Source organism: Cebus imitator, unplaced genomic scaffold, assembly GCF_001604975.1.
Source record: "Cebus imitator isolate Cc_AM_T3 unplaced genomic scaffold, Cebus_imitator-1.0 Scaffold658, whole genome shotgun sequence".
NCBI lineage: Eukaryota > Metazoa > Chordata > Mammalia > Primates > Cebidae > Cebus > Cebus imitator.
In genome coordinates this window covers 366,404-379,512 of record NW_016107973.1, presented here as the reverse complement: position 1 = coordinate 379,512, position 13,109 = coordinate 366,404, and the positions used below count along the sequence as shown (strand labels likewise).

Sequence of the window (13,109 nt, the reverse complement as noted above, 5' to 3'; positions counted from 1 at the left end):
AAAGGAGAAGAATGCTTAATGGTAAAAATAGAAGTGAATGTGAAAATAAGTAACATCCCAGTTAGCAGAGTTGGGATGAGAAGGAAGCAAACACTGATGTGTCAAAAACTGTGCTGGGATCTGGTGAGGTTTTCCCCTTAAACTCCTCACAACACTCTCTTAAGTGTAAGAATCAAGCTTGTGTGTGTGTACATATACATATAGACATTTAATGTTAAATTAGCTAGTTGGAAGACAAGAACACCTATAGTATTTATGTGTGTGTGTGCTTGTATATAGACAAATATGCAAAAGAATATGATATTTTGTCTAGGGACACTCTCATATGTAGTAAAGGACTAAAAAAACAATGTGGGATAGTAAGTATCCCATTCTGGATACTGATTATCTCTAGGAGGGAAGAAAGAATCAGGAAGGAGTAAAGTTTTTCTTAACTTGGATTAATTTTATAGTTCTCTATACTCTTTATAAGTAGCAGAGGTTTTAGGGGACATAGTGGTCTTTTTTTTTTCCATAAGTACAATCCATACTCACCAAAGGCTTAATACTGAGCCAAGTGGAGAAGTTAAAAATATCAGTCCCATCATAGACTGGGTGCAGTGGCTCACACCTGTAATCCCAGCACTTAGGGAGGCCAAGGCAGGTGGATCACCTGAAGCCAGGAGTTCAAGACCACCAGCCTGAGCGATATAGCAAAACCTGTCTGTACTAATACAAAAAAAAAATTAGCTAGGTATGGCATCTCACACCTGTAATCCCAGCACTTAGGGAGGCCAAGGCAGGTGGATCACCTGAAGCCAGGAGTTCAAGACCACCAGCCTGAGCGATATAGCAAAACCTGTCTGTACTAATACAAAAAAAAAATTAGCTAGGTATGGCATCTCACACCTGTAATCCCAGCTACTCAGGAGGCTGAGGCAGGAGAATAGACTGAACCTGGGAGGCAGAAGCTGCAGTTAGCTGAGATCATGCCACTGTACTCCAGCCTGAGTGACACAGCAAGATCCTGTGTCAAAAAAAAAAAAAATCAATCCCATCATCGTTGAAGTTAAGATTGGGCTATGTTCTTTGACTGGGATTTTTTAGTGTATACATGTATGCACATGTACTGTACATGCATTACATATACAACCCATATATTAATTAATATACCATATATATAGTTTAATATCCTGTACTTTTTATTTTAGTTTTGCTTTTACCTTAAGTACTAATATGTGGATGAGGCATTCTGGTTAATTACAAGGTAAAATATATGATACAACTTTTTTTTTAAGGTTCTTGCTCTATCCCTCAGGCTGTAGTACAGTGGTGTGATCACAGCTCACTGCAGACTTGACCTCCTGGGTCCAAGCAATCCTCCCACTTCAGCCTCCTGAGTAGGTAGGACTACAGCCATGTGTTACCATCCATGCCTAATTTTTAAAATTTTTTTGTAGAGATAGGGTCTCACTATGTTGTTCAGGCTCATCTTGAACTCCTGGGCCCAAGCTATGCTCCTGCCTCGGCTTCCCAAAGTTCTGTAATTACAGGCATGAGCCACTGTGCCTTGCACCAGCTTTGCTTTCCAATGAACCCTTTTCCAGTTGACCAAGCCTCAGTTCTTAAATAATGCATCTGATTGGAAATGGCATACATGTAGCATATTGAATAATATATATTTGGATCTGCTCGTAAGATTTCTATAGACTTCCTTTAATCTACATATCAAATACTCTGTCCAACAGTTATTTCATTATAGGTTCATGAAACATAATACCTGGCCATGTATTCCTACTCCTATTATTCACCCTTTAGATAGGTGAAATGAATAATAATAATACAATATGCTAACAATTATAGGGTATATAGTATTAATAGATACACTGCTTACTATAGATCATACAACCAAAAAGTGATGGTTCCCAGGGTCAAATTCAGAAACTTCTAACCCCAAAGCCCGCATCTCTAATCACTGTTTCTATGCTGAGTGCTCCTCTGTGTTTGGGCTGAGGTCAACAAAGGGAAAGGGACTTACTCAAAGACCTGTGGTCAGTTGATGGGTTTTGCAGCTGGGGTACAAGGTTAATGATTCCCATCTTCAGTCTAGCTGGCCCAATAATATTTCTAGATCTTCTGCACTATTTATTCTTGAGGCTCAAGAAGAAATTCCAGAGGAATCATGGCAGATGGGAGGCAAGACTAGATTGCAGCTCCCAGGCAGACAGAGAAGTGTGTGGAAACTCGCATCATGTACTTTTGCTCCAGAACTACTGCAGGAATAAACCAGGAAAGCTGAGAGAACCCACAGACCTTCTGAAGGAAGCAGATTGCTCCTGCAGGACCTGGGAGACACCCCAAATACTGTGAGTGCCCAAGCTGTGGAACTGCAAAAGGGGATCATCCATTCCCAAAAACACACCCTCACTGGGGACCTGAAAGTCTAGATCATGGAAGAGGATTCTGACCTTACCTGGAGCTGAGTCAATTCAGGGAGCTAAGCGAAATACTGGGGTAGAGGAAGCAGGAGGACAAGTCTGTGGGCTCCCTGGGTCCCGTAGAAAGCCATTCTGCCTTGTTTCACAGAAGTCCTTGGGGAGGGCTACCAGAGGTACTGGGAAAAGACCACAGGGAAAAGGAAACCTCCAGCTGAACTCTGTAACAATTCCAACTGAATAGGAAGTCTCCTGGCCAGAACTCAGGGGAGGGCGTGAATCTGGTGTGCAGACGCCACAGGCAGGGAGGCACGAAAGCTCAGCTTGCTTTTGCAGCTGGGAGGCTGGGACCCTGGGGCAAATTCTCAGCCCAGCTCAACCATTTCTTGGAAACACACTCGGTGCTGTTGAGGGGACCACAGTGGGAGCCAGACCAGCCTCTTGGGTTGCGTGGGAGCTGGGTGAGGCCTATGACTGCCAGGTTTCCCCTACTTCCCTAACAACTTGCATGACACAGCAGAGGCAGCCATAATCCTCCTGGGAACATAACTCCATTGAACTAGGAACCACATTCCCATCCCCCACAGCCGCTACAGCAATACCCACCCAAGGGGAGTCTGAGCTTAGACATGCCTAGCCCTGCCCCTAACTTATAGTCCTTCCCTACCCGCACTAGTAGCTGAAGACAAATAGCATATACTCTTGGGAGTTCCAGGGCCCCACCCACCACCTGATTCTTCCTATACTACCACAGCTGATGCTCTCTGCAAAGCGCTACATCCTGGCAGGAGGCCAACCAGCACAAAAATAGTGCATTAAACAACCAAATCTAAGGACCCTCACAGAATCCATTTTAGCCCTCTGCCACCTCCACTGGAGCAGGTGCTGTTATCCACAGCCAAGAGACCTGCAGATGGTTCACATCACAGGACTCTGTGCAGATAACCTGAAGTTCCAGTCTGAGCCTGGTAGACCTGCTAGGTGGCTAGATGCAGAGGAGAGATAACAAGCACTACAGCTCAGCTCTTAGGAAATCATATTCCTAGGAAAAGGGGGAGAGTACTACATCAAAAGAACAACCATGGGACAAAAGAATCTGAACAACATCCTTGAGCCCTAGATCATCCTTCTGACACAGCCTACCTAAATGAGAAGGCGCCAGAAAAACAATTCTGGTAATATGACAAAACAAGGTTCTTTAGTACTCCCCCAAAAATCACACCAGCTCACCAGCAATGGATCCAAGCCAAGAAGAAATCCCTGATTTACCTGAAAAAGAATTCAGAAGGTCAGTTATTAAGCCAATCAAAGAGGCACCAGAGAAAGGTGATGTCCAATTTAAGGAAATAAAATGACACAAGAAATGAGGGGAGATATCTTCAGTGAAATAGCATAAATAAAAAACAATCAAGACTTCAGGAAATAATGGATGAACTTACAGAAATACAAAATGCTCTAAAAAGTCTCAGCAATAGAATCAAACACGCATAAGAAAGAACTTCAGAACTCAAAGACAAGGTTTTCAAGTTAACCCAATCCAACAAAAACAAAGAAAAAATAATAAGAAAAAATGAACAAAGCCTCCAAGAAGTATGGAATTATGTTAAATGACTAAACCTAAGAATAGTCCATGTTCCCAAGGAAGAAGAGAAATCTAAAAGTTTGGAAAACATATTTGGGAGAATAATTGAAGAAAACTTCCCCAGTCTTGCTAGAAACTTAGACATACAAATACAAGAAGCTCAAAGAACACCTGGGAAATTCATCTCAAAAAGATCATTACCTAGGTAAATTGTCATCATGTTATCTAAAGTTAAGATAAAGAAAAGAATCCTAAGAGCTGTGAGGCAAAAGCACCAGGTAATCTATGTAGGAAAACTTACCAGATTAACAGCGGATTTCTCAGCAGAAACCCTACAAGCTAGAAGGGATTGGGGTCCCTATCTTTGCCTCCTTAAATAAAACAATGATCAGCCAAGAATTTTGTATCCAGTGAAACTAACCTTTATAAATGAAAGAAACAGTCTTTTTCAGATGAACAAATGTGGAAAGAAGTTGCCAATACCAAGCCAGCACTACAAGAAATGCTAAAAGGAGCTCTAAATCTTGGAAACACATCAAAACAGAAGCTCTTTAAAGCATAAATCTCACAGGACCTACATAACAAAAATACAATTTGAAAAAAAATCAAGGTATACAGGAAACAAATAGGACAATGAATGGAATAGTATCCCACTTCTCAATACTAATCTTTAATATAAATGGCCTAAATGCTTCACTTAAAAGACACAGAATTGCAGAATGGATAAGAATTCACTAAATAACTATCTGCTGCCTTCAAGAGACCAACCTAACACATAAGGACTCATATAAATCTAAGGTAAAGGGGTGGAAAAAGACATTCCATGCAAATGGACACCAATGAGCAGGAGTAGCTATTCTTATGTCAGACAAAACAAAATTTAAAGCAACAGCAGTTTAAAAAGACAAAGAGGGACATTATATAATGATAAAAGGCCCTGTCCAATAGGAAGCTATCATGATCCTAAGTATATATGCACCTAACACTGGAACTCCCAAATTTATAAAACAATTATTACTACACCTAAGAAATGAGGTAGACAGCAACACATTAATAGTGGGGGTCATCAATACTCCATTGCCAGCAATAGATAGGTCATCAAGACAGAAAGTCAACAACAAAAAAAAACAATGGATTGAAACTACACCCCAGAACAAATGGACTTAACATATATTTACAGAACATTCCATCCAACAACCACAGAATATACATTCTATTTAACAGTGCATGGAACTTTCTCCAAGATAGACCATATGATAGGTCACAAAACAAGCCTCAATAAATTTAAGAAAATTGAAATTATATCAAGCACTCTCTCAGACCACAGTGGAATGAAATGGAAAATCAACTCCAAAAGGAACCTTCAAAACCACGCAAATACATGGAAATTAAATAACCTGCTCCTGAATGATCATTGGGTCAAAAACGAAATCAAGATGAAAATTAACGAATTCTTCAAACTGAATGACAGTAGTGACATAGACCATCAAAACCTCTGGGATACAGCAGAGGCAGTGCTAAAAGGACAGTTCATAGCCCTAAACACCTATATCAAAAAGTCTGAAAGACCACAAGTAGACAATCTAACATCATACCTCTAGGAATTAGAAAAAGAAGAACAAACCAACCCCAAACCTAGAAGAAGAAAGTAAATAAAGATTAGATCAGAACTAAACAAAATTAAAGCTAGGAAAAACAATACAAAAAATAAAGATAAAGGAAGCAAAAAGCTGGTTCTTCGAAAAGATAAATAAAATTGATAGACCATTTGCAAGACTAACCAAGAAAAGAGAGAAAATCCAAATAAGCTCAATTAGAAACAAAACGGGAGATATTACAACTGGCACCACAGAAATACAAAGAACATTGAAGGCTACTATGAACACCTTTATGCAAAGAAACTAGATAACCTAGAGGAGGAGATGGATAAATTCCTGGAAATATGCAACCCTCCTAGATTAAAACCAGGAAGATACAGAATCTCTGAACAGACCAATAACAAGCAGCAAGACTGAAATGGTAATTTTAAAATTGCCAACAACAAAAAAAGTCCAGGACCAGATGGATTCATAGCTGAATTCTATCAGACATTCAAATAATAATTGGTCCCAATCCTATTGACACTATTCTAAAAGACAGAGAAAGAGGGAATCCTCACTAAATCATTCTGTGAAGCCAGTATCACCTTAATACCAAAACCAGGGGAGGACATAACAAAAAAGAAAACTACAGGCCAATATCCCTGATAAACATAGATGTAAAAATCCTTGGCCAGGTGTGATGGCTCATGCCTGTAATCCCAAAACTTTGGGAGGCCAAGGCAGGTGGATCAATTGAGGTTGGGAGTTTGAGACCAGCCTGGCCTACATGGTGAAACCCCATATATACTAAAAATACAAAAATCAGCCAGGTGTGGTGGTGTACGCTTGTAATCCCAGCTACTTGGGAGGCTAAGGTGGGAGGATCACTTGAACTTGGGAGGCGGAGGCTGCAGTGAGCCAATACCACACCACTGTACTCCAGTCTGGGCAACAGAGTGAGACTCTATCTCAAAAAAAAAAAATCCTCAGCAAAATACTAGCAAACTGAATCCAACAACATATCAAAAAGGTCATCCACCATGATCAAGTAGGTTTCATACCAGGGATGCAGGCATGGTTTAACATATACAAGTCATAAATGTGATATATCACATAAACAAATTTAAAAACAAAAATCACATGATCATCTCAATAGACATAGGAAAAGCATTTGACAAAATCCAGCATCCCTTTATGATTAAAACTCTCAGAAAAACTGGCATACAAAGGGCATAACTCAATGTAATAAAAACAGTCTATGACAATAATCAGTCTAACAACTTTTGAACCTAGTGATCAATCTTAACATCATAAGAGGAGAAACAACTAGATACAATTAACCTCCTTCTGGTATAACGCTATAGGAATAAACACTACCATATAGTAGGTATTTCTGCCAAAAAATCTGAATTGGATCAAGACTATCAATCTAATACAAATTTAAAGGAAAAAAAGTTGCCAGTGGAACATAATAAACAACACAATGAGGATATAAGTCAGCAAAATCCACAAAGCAAATTCCACAGGGCAAAATGTCTTAAGCAAATACATTGGAAGGTGTGATGGTTAATTTTATGTGTTAACTTGACTGAGCAACAAGGGGCCCAGATATTTGGTCAAACTTCATTCTGGGCTGTGCACAGTGGCTCATGCCTGTAATCCCAGCACTTTGGGAGGCTGAGGCAGGCAGGTCATTTGAGGTTAGGAGTTCAAGACCAGCCTGGCTAACAGCAAAACTCCGTCTCTACTAAATATACAAAAATTAGCCAGGCATGGTGGCACATACCTGTAATCCCAGCTACTCAGGTGGCTGAGGCAGGAGAATTGCTTGAACCTGGGAGATGGAGGTTGCAGTGAGCCAAGATGGTGCCACTGCACTATAGCCTGGGCAACAGAATGAGATCCTGTCNAAAAAAAAAAAAAAACAAAGTTATTCTGGGTGTGTCTTTGAGGGTGTCTCTGGATGAGATTAACATTTAAATGGGTGAACTGAGTAAAGAAGATTGCCTTCTCTAATGTACCTAGGCCTCATCCAATCAATTGAAGATCTGAACAGAACAAAAGACTGACCAGGAGGAATTTCTCTGCCTAATTTTCTGAACTGAAACGTTAGTCTTTTTCTGCCTTTGGACATGAATTCAAATCACCTTTTCTTGTGTCTCTAGCCAGCAGGCTTTTGGCCTGGAATTTATATCATTAACTCTCCTGATTCTTAGACCTTCATGAACTACACCATAAGCTTTCCTGGAAATCAAGTTTGCCTACTGCGAATGTTGAGAAATCTCAACATCTGCATAATTACATGAGCCAATTACTTATAATAAAGCCTTCATAATTACATAAGCCAATTACTTATAATAAATCTTTATTACTGTGGTTCAACTTATAATTTTTCAACTTTATGGTAGTGCAAAAGTGATATGCATTCTGCAGAAACTATACTTTGAGTATCCACACAACCGTTTTTCACTTTCAGTACAGTATTCAATAAATTACACAAGATATTCAATACTTTATTATAAAACGGACTTTGTATTGAATGATTTTTCTCAGGTATAGGCGAATGTAAAGGTTCTGAGCATGTTTAAGGCAAGTTAGGTTAAACTATGATGTTTAGTAGGTTAGGTGTATTAAGTGCATTTTTGACTTACGATATTTTCAATTTAGGATAGGTTTAATGGGATATAACTCCGTAATAAGTCAAGGACCATGTGTGTGTGTGTGTGTGTGTGTGTGTGTGTGTGTGTGTGTATGCATATGTACACACATACAGGCATATCTCATTTTATTATACTTTGCTTTATTGGACTTCACAGATATTGCATTTTTTATAAACAGAAACTTTATGGCAACCCTGCATCAAGCAGGTCTATTGGCACCATTTTTCCAATAGCATGTGCTCACGTTGTGTTTCTATCATATTTTGGTAATTCTCACAATACTTTAAACTTTTTCATTATTATTGTAATAGCTGCTGTGGTGATCTGTGAACAGTGGCCTTTGATGTTACTGTTGTAATTGTTTTGGGGCACCACAAACTACACCCATCTAAGATGACTAACTTAATTGGCAAATGTGTGTACTCCGACTGCTTCACTGACTGGCTGCTCCTCAGTTTCTCTCCCTGTCCTCAGGCCTCCCTACTTCCTGAGACACAACAATATTGAAATTCGGCTATTATATTAACCCTATAATGGCTTTGAATGTTCAAGTGAAAGGAAGTGTCCCATGTATCTCACTTTAAAACAAAAGCTAGAAATATTCACGCTCAGTGAGCAAGGCATGTCAAAAGTCAAGATAGGCCAAAAGCTAGGCCTCTTGCACCACACAGCCAAGTTGTGAATGCAAAGTAAACATTTTTCAAGGAGATTAAAAGCATTACTCCAGTGAACACATGAACGAAAAGTATGCAAAACAGCCTCATTGCTGATATGGAGAAAGTTTTAGTGACCTGGATAGACAATCAAACCAGCCATGACATTCCCTTAAGCCAAAGCTTAATCCAGAGCAAGGCTCTAACTCTATTCAATGCTATAAAGGCTAAGAAACATGAGAAAGCAGCAGAAGAAAAGTATAGCCAGAAGAAAAACTGGAGCTAGCAAAGGTTGGTTCATGAGGCTTAAAGAAAGAACCCATCTCCACAATATGGAAGTGCAAGGTGAAGTAGCATTTGCTCATATAGAAGCTGCAGCAAATTATCCAGAGACATAGGTAAAATAATTGACGAGGATTGCTATACTAAACAAAATCTTTTCAATGTAGAGAAAATAGTTTTATAGTGAAAAAGATGTCATGTAGAACTTCCATAGCTAGAAAGTAGAAGACAATGCCTGGCTTCAAAGCTTCAAAGGACACACTGACTCATTTTTTTTAGGTGCTAATGAAGCTAGTGACTTAAAATTGAAGCCAATGTTCAATTACCATTCTGAATATCCTAGGGTCCTTAAGAATTATGCTAAATATACTCTGCCTGTACACTAGAAATAAAACAACAAGACTAAACGACAGCACCTCTGTTTTCAGCATACTTTACTTAATATTTTAAGCCCACTATTGAGGCCTACTGCTTAATGACTCCTCTGGCAGACCCAGGCAAAGTAAATGGAAAAATCTTCTAGAAAGAATTCATCATTTTACATGCCATTGTGAACACTGTGATTCATAGGAAAAGGTCAAAATATCAACATTAACAAGAATTTGAAAGAAGTTGATTCCAACCCCCATGGATGACTTTGAGGGGTTTAAGACCTCAGTGGAAGAGTAACTACAGATGTAGAAATAGCAAGAGAACCAGAATTAAAGTGGAGCCTAAAGATGTGACGGAATTGCCGCAATCTCATGATCAAACTTGAACAGATAAGGAGTTTTTTCTTCTGGATGAGCAAATAAAGTGGTTGTTTGAGATGGAATCTACTCCTAGTGAAGATGCAGTGACCATCATTGAAATGACAACAAAAGGTTTAGAATATTATATAAAATTGATAAAGCAGTGGCAGGGTTTGAGAAGATTGTAATTTTGAAATAACTTCAACTTTGGGTAAAACGCTATCAAATAGTATCACATGCTTACAGAGAAATCTTGTGAGAAGAGTCAATGGATGCAACAAACTTCATTTTTGTCTTATCTTAAGAAATTATTAGAACCATGCTAACTTTCAGCAACCACCACCCTGATATGTTAGCCATCAACAGCATCAAGGCCCTCCACCAACAAAAAGATAATGATTCACTGAAGGCTCAGATGAAGCAATAAAGTATTTTTAAATTAAGGTAAGTACACCATTTTTATAGACATAATGCTATTGCATATTTTACAGACTACAGTAGTGTAAACATAACTTTTATATGCAGTGGGAAACCATAAAATTCATGTGACTTGCTTAATATGGTATTTGCATTACTGCAGAGGTTTGTAACTGAACCTGCAATATCTCTGCAATGTCTCTCTGTGTGTGTGTGTGTGTGTGTGTGTGTGTGTGTGTCTATATATATATATACACACATATACATACATACATATATATGAGTGTGTGTATGTGCATATATATTTGTGTGTATATATACACATATATATATGAGTGGTTCTGTTTCGTTGGAGAACTCTGACTAAGGTAGAATGTTGAAAAAAAGGATAGACCTTCTTCGAATTAAAAGAGACTTAACACTTTGGAGAAATTGCAATTAAAACCAGGAAAAGATACTACCACATGCTCACCAGAACAACAAAAATGGAAAAGATGGAAAATATCACGTGTTGGTGAGGACATGGATTAAGTGAAACACTCACATACTGCTTGTGGGAATACAGATTGAAAAAAAAAAACAAAAAACACTTTAACAAACTGCTTGGTGGTATCTATGGAGCCACACACAAACATACCCTATGACTCAGAAATGCTATTCTTTGGTATACGCCCAAGAGAGATGAAAATATATGCCCATCCATTAGACACAAACAAAAATGTTCATACCATCATTATTCATGATAAGTTAAAAACTGGAAAATACCCAAGTTCCTATAACAGATAACTATATGGTGAAATATCCAAATAATATAATACTTTACAGCAACAAGAATGAATAATCTACAACTACAAACAACAACAAATGTTAATCTCACACACATATGTTGATTGAAGGGAGCCAGACACAAGAGAGTCCATGCCGTATGATTCCGGTAATATTTCTTCTAACCTCCTGATAAAGCTTGAGGAAGGAGAAGAATATCAACAACCCATTTCTTTTTCTTTTAAGTTACTTACTGTCCTCTCATGTTATGTAGCTTAACCTCAGAGAAGCAAAGCAAGTTTCTTCTGAGCCCTTTAAAAGTGAACAACTGCACATAAGATCAAAGGCTCATACTATGTCTGGTGGACAGACAACTGGGTGTGAGTGATTTAGAGAAGAATCATACATGGATGCTCAGTCTGCACAAAATTCCACAGTAGTCACTGAGTCACCATGGTAACCATGCTGGCTGAGGAAAGGTGGAAAAAACGCAAAGAATAATCACTCTGATTTGGTTCATAAAATGTACGAGGAATTGAAAGGGACTGATGTGACCACATTAACACTCCTTAAGTGTTCCTAACAATAGACACTCATCACAACTTCAGTGATACAAACATATATGTGCATGTACATACACTGATATATACACATGCTCTCTCCCTCCCTCTTACCACCAAAGAACTCAGGATTCATCAGGTAAGGAAGAAAAGGAAGAAAAACACAATTCAACTGATTCAATTCTAATCACAAATATAAAATTGGAAGTATTATAACTATTTTTTATAGATTGATCTTTCCAGAGTTGACCTGTAGATTGTCTCTAGGCCTTTTTTTTTTTCTCTTCTTGAGTTGGATGACTCAGTTTTGTTATGACGTCCGTTCTCCTCAAAATGATCTGTGCTTTCAATGGGATCCCAGTCAAAAAACTAGCATATTTTTTTTTTTTTTAGAACTTAACAAGTTGATATTAAAATTCCTGTGGAATTCCCTCAATTTTTTTTTTCTGAGAAAGTCTTTTAAAAAAATTAAAATGAGGCTAAAACTGATAGACAGCAAGGAGAATATTACTACATGAATCAAATTGCTAGGAACACCTGCTAACCAACTACATAGTTCAGCCCCCATCTGCGAGATACATGGGAATGACTTACACAGTCAGAAAAACATGTATTGTAAGTGCATATTAAGATCAAGTTCTTTCTTCAGTGTGGCTAATTCATTGCTTTCAAAGCAGGCATCACTTAGATGGGTGTCAAGGGCTACTTCAAAGCATGCAGCTGCTGATGAAAGGAAATTCCACCCATTAAACCTCTTCCCCAGTGATGAGATCAAAGTAGCTTCTTTACTTTTAGGCTATTTTGGGAACTTCACAGGACCTATTCCACAACATGCTTTTTTTCAGATCTATGAACTCACCATACACAGGTGTCATATCCTACCAGGGATGTAAGTGCTGCTGGTCTCCTAGGATTGTTGCCCTTTAAATCAGGAGTAGAAGCTTTGGCAGCCATCATGACTCAAATCCTCAGAATCTGCCTTCTTCAGACCTGATATGAGCTCAGACATCCGCATGAAGAGCTGCACAAGGAGAGAGAGAACCCAGCAATCACTGTGCTTTATCAGAGTAACTATGTGTCTGGCACCATGCTAGGCACTGGGTTAGTGACCAATGACACTGATACAATTGAGTAGTAAATCATAACAATTAGAATGGTCATCAGTGAATTTCTCACTGGGGCTTTTTTCTTTTCCTTTCCTAATCTGTCTTCTAACAACAACATTGAAAAGGAATGAAGCTGAGTGTTGTGGCTCACGCCTGTAATCCCAGCACTTTGGGAGGCAGAGGCGGGTGGATCACGAGGTCAGGAGTTTGAGACCAGCCTGACCAAGATGATGAAACCCCATCTCTACTAAAAATACAAAAATTAGCCGGGCATGGAGATATGTGCCTGTAATCTCAGCTACTCAGGAGGCTAAATCAGGAGAATTGCTTGAACCCGGAAGGCAGAGGCTGTAGTGAGC

At 38.8% G+C, this 13,109-nt stretch overlaps 1 long non-coding RNA gene across 2 annotated transcripts in view; it reads right to left on the bottom strand.

Annotated features, from left to right (window-relative positions):
* Window positions 1-13,109, bottom strand: part of LOC119469451 — a 90,045-nt gene that overhangs the window by 7,999 nt on the left and 68,937 nt on the right. For both annotated transcript variants that reach the window (XR_005198266.1, XR_005198267.1), the window contains one exon: window positions 12,504-12,665. This is a non-coding gene — a long non-coding RNA (uncharacterized LOC119469451). The remainder of the gene's footprint in view (window positions 1-12,503; window positions 12,666-13,109) is intronic.